Below are 6,218 nucleotides of genomic sequence, written 5' to 3' on the forward strand. Positions count from 1 at the left end.
CTGCAAAATTCATTATTTATACTCAATAATCGGAGAAGCGAGCTAAATAAAGAATTGTAATTATGCAAAAAGTTATGATAAATGCATGTAATCTGAAAATGGCGACCCATAGATGTGGGGCAACTATAAATAAAGGTAGGGTAATAAAGAACAGGCGGGGTTCTTGTTATTTCTTGCCTCATTTATTTGTTATCTAAGAATCTACTTTCTTTTCTGTTTTAAATTATTTTCTTTTTCATAGCTTCTTTGTCTGCATGTTTCCCAAGTTTCTTCCTCCCTTTCTTTCTTTCTTTCTCTTTCTTTCTCTCTCCCTCCCCCTCTCTTTATTTTTCTCCCTTCCTTCCCATCTTTCTTGGAGAGCTGGCTCTGAAAGCTTGAATTCCTTTGACGAGCCCTTGGCTCAGTCAGCCCAGCCTTGCACAAAACACTCTGTTCACGAGTCTCACCCCTATACATCCATACAAGAAGAAAATAGAAACTGAATATTTGCTGGTTACATAATTGGTTTATTAGAATAAAGAATGACAATACTGGGTGAAATCTGACCAAGTCTGAAACATTGGTCATCAAGGGTATTTTTTTTTTCATATATGAAAAGTACTTGAAAGTTGGACAATGAATATCACAGTATGAACATAATGGGAAAACAAAATGTTAAATCGAATTCATATCACTCACACTGCGCAAGCAATGCTTAATTGTTATCGTTTCAAGGAATACATTTCTTTCAAAGACAGAAATATTGAGATTCATAAAATGCTACATTATCTATCTTCCAAGCAACTTTATAAGTGAATGAAATTGTAACTAATGTGTAAGAGTTATTGGGTAATTTATGGGACCATACTGAAATTGTACTCCCTAGGGAATGGAGAATGAGTGGGTACATCCGATTAAATACCCTGACCAAGGTAATAATGAATCAGACAATCTTAGAACAATTATTATGCCTCAAAAGCTATAAGAAATCTTACTTGTGCAATAATAATCGAGATATAGCATTGTAATTGATTGGGAATGTTACTCAAATTCAAAACTACCCTGTCTGAGAATATACAAATCAATACATTGACTTTCTAGACAGGACAAAATACATAAAGAAAGAGGGGGGAAAAGTGCAATTTGCATGAATGTCACCACCAATAACTTTGGTAGATAAAAATAATTAGATACTGAATGGCCTGATTCGAACAGGGAAATAGATTTTACTATTGCCTAAAAAAAAATGATAAGTATATAAAACAAATATCGACTGTTGTTTTTAATTATTCGCATTTGGATACTATCGGGGGTGGGGGGGGGGGGACTGGCTGATATTTTAAAATATTGTCAACAGGACAGTTAAAACAATATAAAGGAAAGTTATTTTTAAAGATCTTTTGACAAAACATATATTACAAATCTTCACACTTGTCAGTGCAATGTTTAAAGTTTGGCATGTAGACCTTTACAGATATCTCGAACAACTCAATAATGAACCAGCTTTTGATAATTTTGCATTTTTTTTCCTTACGATTTTTATATTTTTTTCAAAACTTGTCACTCCCAGAGTAATGACACACCACACCATGTTTTATCAGTTTGAAATCATAATTCTATCATCCTTCTGTTTAAATTTTAGTGACCAGTAAAAGTCATTCTCCATTTCAGAATGTTCAACATCCTTGAAATTGTGATTATGACTCGAACTTGTGGATCCAAAAGCTTCCTCCATACATCTACTCATGTCCTAAGAACATTACCGGGTAACACTTTCTTTAGAAGTTAATGATGGTATGTACTTAGAGTTATACAAAATACCTGACTTGTACAGTCATAAAGTCAACTGCAAAAAGTTATTAGTATGGAGACAGTATATATGTTCCCCTTAATTAGAAAATAAAAATATTCTAGTTAGATTTGATCAACATGGTGCAGTATGTGAATACTCTGGTTATGATTATGAAACTTAAAACACTATTTTTGACACTTGAACAAAGATAAAATCCAACATTGGGCATGGTTACAAAAAATGATCACTTCATATAACATCACAGAATTAGTAAACCAAAAGCTTTAGCCGAGTGATGATTTACTCGTTTATGGAACTCTTCCTTAAAAACATTGAAGACAAGATGGTTGCTCAGCACTCAAGCTGAATGTCAATGACACCAAAGTACTGTTATCATACATGAAGTGACCATTTTTAGAACTCCAGTGAACCATGGCAAGGTAATGCATTCTATGGAATGTGTTAAGGCTTGCATTGAGTCAAGGTCTAGTAACACAAAGTATAGCAATGATCGTAGAACAATATCTATGACTGATTGCATTGACTACAATGTTCAATCAATCATAAAAATCAAGCATATAATTATCAATTGCCTGTGTTGCTGGCCCCACGTTAGCCAGGACTCCAGAATAGCGGAACAAACCGTTGCCTGAACCACTCCAGTAAATGCTAAACCTTGCCTTGATACAATGTATACCATAATCTGCCCAGAAGGAAAACATTTGTAGGACTTTGTCTCTCATTCTAAAGGCATTCTAGTCAGCGCGGTGAAGCCCGGACAGTTATGCCTTGGGATTAAAAGACAAGTTCTAAGACCATCCTTACAGAACCCTTTTGATTCCAGCTATAAGGTGAAATATTCTTGAAATAAAAAAAGTCAGCAGAAATCGTGTGGCGTCTCAATCATTGCAAATACTTCCATTTCAGCACAAATCATATAAATCTACAATCAGATTGATATAGACCAAGAAGGTAATATTTATGCTTTGATATGAATAAGTGTTGGAAATTTTTTGTATTATATTTATCAGCCTTGTCATCCAATGAAAAACAACTGTACTACAATAACATGTAAGAAAGGGTATTCAGATACCAAGATTTTCACCTTTTAACCGGAACTTCAACAGAAAACGAAGGATAGTCTTATCACATTACAGTTAATATCATGAGCAATACAGAACTGTGCCAATGCTGTATTGCTCCTGAAATACAATGTTTGCAAAGTTGCCTTGATGCTGTCATCATATGTTCAAGATGAAGTTAATGACGGTCTTAGTTGTAGTATGCATGAAACAATCGAGGGCTGCAAGGTTCAGCAGAATATCCTATTAAAATTTGACATTTTTTTATTAGATCAAGACTTTATCCACATGTACTTGGGCTCCACCACAAAAGTTTGTGATCAATCACAATATAGCCAAAGCCAATCAGAATCATTTGATGCATGTGCATTGCATGCTTTCAACCAATCATTGTTTCAATGCTTCCAATGATCACAAGTCCTTGTGACAGGCGACCCTAACCATGCAGCGATCGAGGACGGAAGGCAACTTTGCAAACTAAGATTAGGTTCAAAGACAAGCTTTGATAAGTACTTGACCAACAGAGTGTTGTGTGGTCTGCAGCTCTTGATGGCTAATAAGAGCTTTTTAACCTGTAGAATGATCTCTATACTCTACAGGATAACTTCAATGAACAGAGAAACCAAAACCAACTAGCAATCAAACACTTCATAAAATGGATCATGTTGCTTGCCACCTAGGTATGTTATAAAAAGTTTTGTCAGTGATTTTGCTCTCAGCAATCAGATGCCAGCTTTACAGTAGCTTAGAACATCTGTCAATAAAAATCACTGAGAAAATTCTTTCATGAATGGCTCCCCTGAATAGAACTACGCAGCACACTTTGGTTTCACTGTTCACTGGTTGAAGACTGGTGAACTTCACTTTTAACACTGTTAAGAAGCACCGCAAGTACGCAGACTTGCATAGGTACAACCACGTTCCAGAAATGAAGATGGGAATTTCACCAGTCCCACTAAATAGTGCTAGGAGAGACATCTCGAGCACAAAAGTACATTTTGATAGATATCGGAACATATTTGTTCAGAAAATGGTTTTAGCTTTGTTTGCAGACATCAAACGACTTCTAACCTTTCCTTTGTCAAGGCTTTTTAACACAACCTCTTCACGGGCATCAACCCAAATCATTTGACCAGAATCTACAAATATGTTGAGAATACCATCAAAATGTAAAAGTTTGTTGAAAAGTCAGTAAAATATTCATCTTAAGCATCAGATAAAAAACTTTACGGAAGTCAACAGAGTACCATTCATGTACATTGAGGAAACTCGGTTCCTTTTCCAAAACTCAAAATGCAATACGCAGCTCTTTTTGTTCAGTGTTACCTATTATCATCAACTGCATTTGTTCCTCAATGTATACAATTAGTACTTAGTAAAAAAAAAATTAAAATCAACACCTATCGTTCATTTCCCCAAACGAGATTCATTCACATTACGCTACATTTATCATGGTCAAATTATTTTAGCTGCTGTGTGAATGGACCATGCATGCTGCATACACACAGCAAATAGGACAATATAAATATCTTTTTATTCACATATCATTACCAAGTGGTCATCAATGATATTAAACCAGCTTTCATCACCTCAGGATAACTATCCATAAAATGGCAAGCATGTTCTCACCACACATGTATGAATGAATGCATCCTTTTCATAAAATATTGCAATAGTTGTGTGTATGCAGTAAACCGAGGGAAATGGAGATAGGGCTCATGCTGGTGAATGAAAAAGACCCCAGATTGATACATCATGAAAACGTGGGGGGAAATTCTGGAGTCTTCATATTCACAATATGAAATACAAAATCAATATGACACCTGTTCTCTTTTCCTCACTCTTTGTCGATCTGCTTACATTTTCAATTTGGTGCATTTTCTCAGAAATGGAGTAAAGCAATCTTGCACTTTTATTCTTAGAATGTCCAAGTCAGGCATCGTACCATTTTGTATATCATCTGACAGCCCCCCCCTCCCTCCGCACACACCTATGTGGTTGAGAGGAGCAAGGGGGGGGGGGGGGAGGGGGGCTCATCATATTGTTGTAGGACAGAACAGAAATACAAGTGAAAAGGGGGAGATACAAAACAATGTGGAAATGTACACAGTACATAAGAAGTAATTCAGGCTAATCTTGTATTCCGGGTAACATCATAACGGCATGATGAATTATTAGACTTAGTATTTCTCTATTTACATGTTTACATTTGTGTTAAACGGAATACACGCCTTGTCGAAGGCTTGGCCACTCTAGTATGTTGTACTAGTTTGTGAGCGCTTTTAAACTGGCCGTCTTTTATGCAACATTCATCTTACTTGCAATGTTACTTTAGTTTAACGATGCATTCAACGAGTGCAGTCACAATAAGCTTGTCTGTCAGTGCCATCCTGGAGGAAAGCTCTTCAAATTTTTTTCCATTGTTGTCCAACTTGTCCATCGGTACTTTGATCACGATTCACGAACATTCCAAACTTATATCCCGATTATACTGAAGTCCAGCCAACGTTCCATTTCCAATAACTTCTCCAAAAGCTCCCTTCCAATTTTGTTTCCTTTTCTTCTCTAAGTGTCAATATCACTGGCCAATAGCTTCTTCCATTCACACATTTTTTTTCAATTTTCATTTTAAGGACACCATCCAATGCTTCCAATCCAGTTCCAAGTTTTCAACTAATGTTCTTCCCGATGCAAGACTTCCTTGATGATTTGGTAATAGCAAATCTGATTCCTTATGTCTACCGTATCATGGAGCTTGTTCGGTAGTTCCACTCATTCATGATGCCAAAACTGAATTCCATCCTATCGAGTTTGTTCCAGATTTCGGTCGACTGCATGTTCGATCACGGATGCTCACTTTGTAATTGTTTTCACGCAGACACAGTACAAAATATTGCACGCCCTATTTCAAGGAGGGATTGCCAAAATCAGCGCAAGGGTGCACAGCACAATATTTCAAGTAGTACCCTTCATCCAAAATGATGCTTAGAGAGAGATACCTTTTATTGATACAGCATACTAGAGTAGCATGGACTAGCCTGAATTACCCATCTTAACATCAATAATCAGTTTAACATCACTTAGATAACGTTGTTCACTGCATAAAGATGACAATGGGGAGAAGTATCTTTTTCCAAAAGGGAGTACAAAACGAGGGCAGGTATGTCTGTTCACAGACTTTTGTCCCCACACAAACAAACTTAAGTGCTTTGGCATACAACGCTCTTTGAAAACGCGCAGATATGCAGAGAGGAATGGATGGACTTAGCACACACACAGATAGACACCCCAACACACACACCCAAAATGACACCAACACCTCACAAGCATTCATTAGCTTCAGAGCAAAACCAAAGAATCAAACC

This window comes from Lytechinus pictus, chromosome 8 (assembly GCF_037042905.1).
Source record: "Lytechinus pictus isolate F3 Inbred chromosome 8, Lp3.0, whole genome shotgun sequence".
NCBI lineage: Eukaryota > Metazoa > Echinodermata > Echinoidea > Temnopleuroida > Toxopneustidae > Lytechinus > Lytechinus pictus.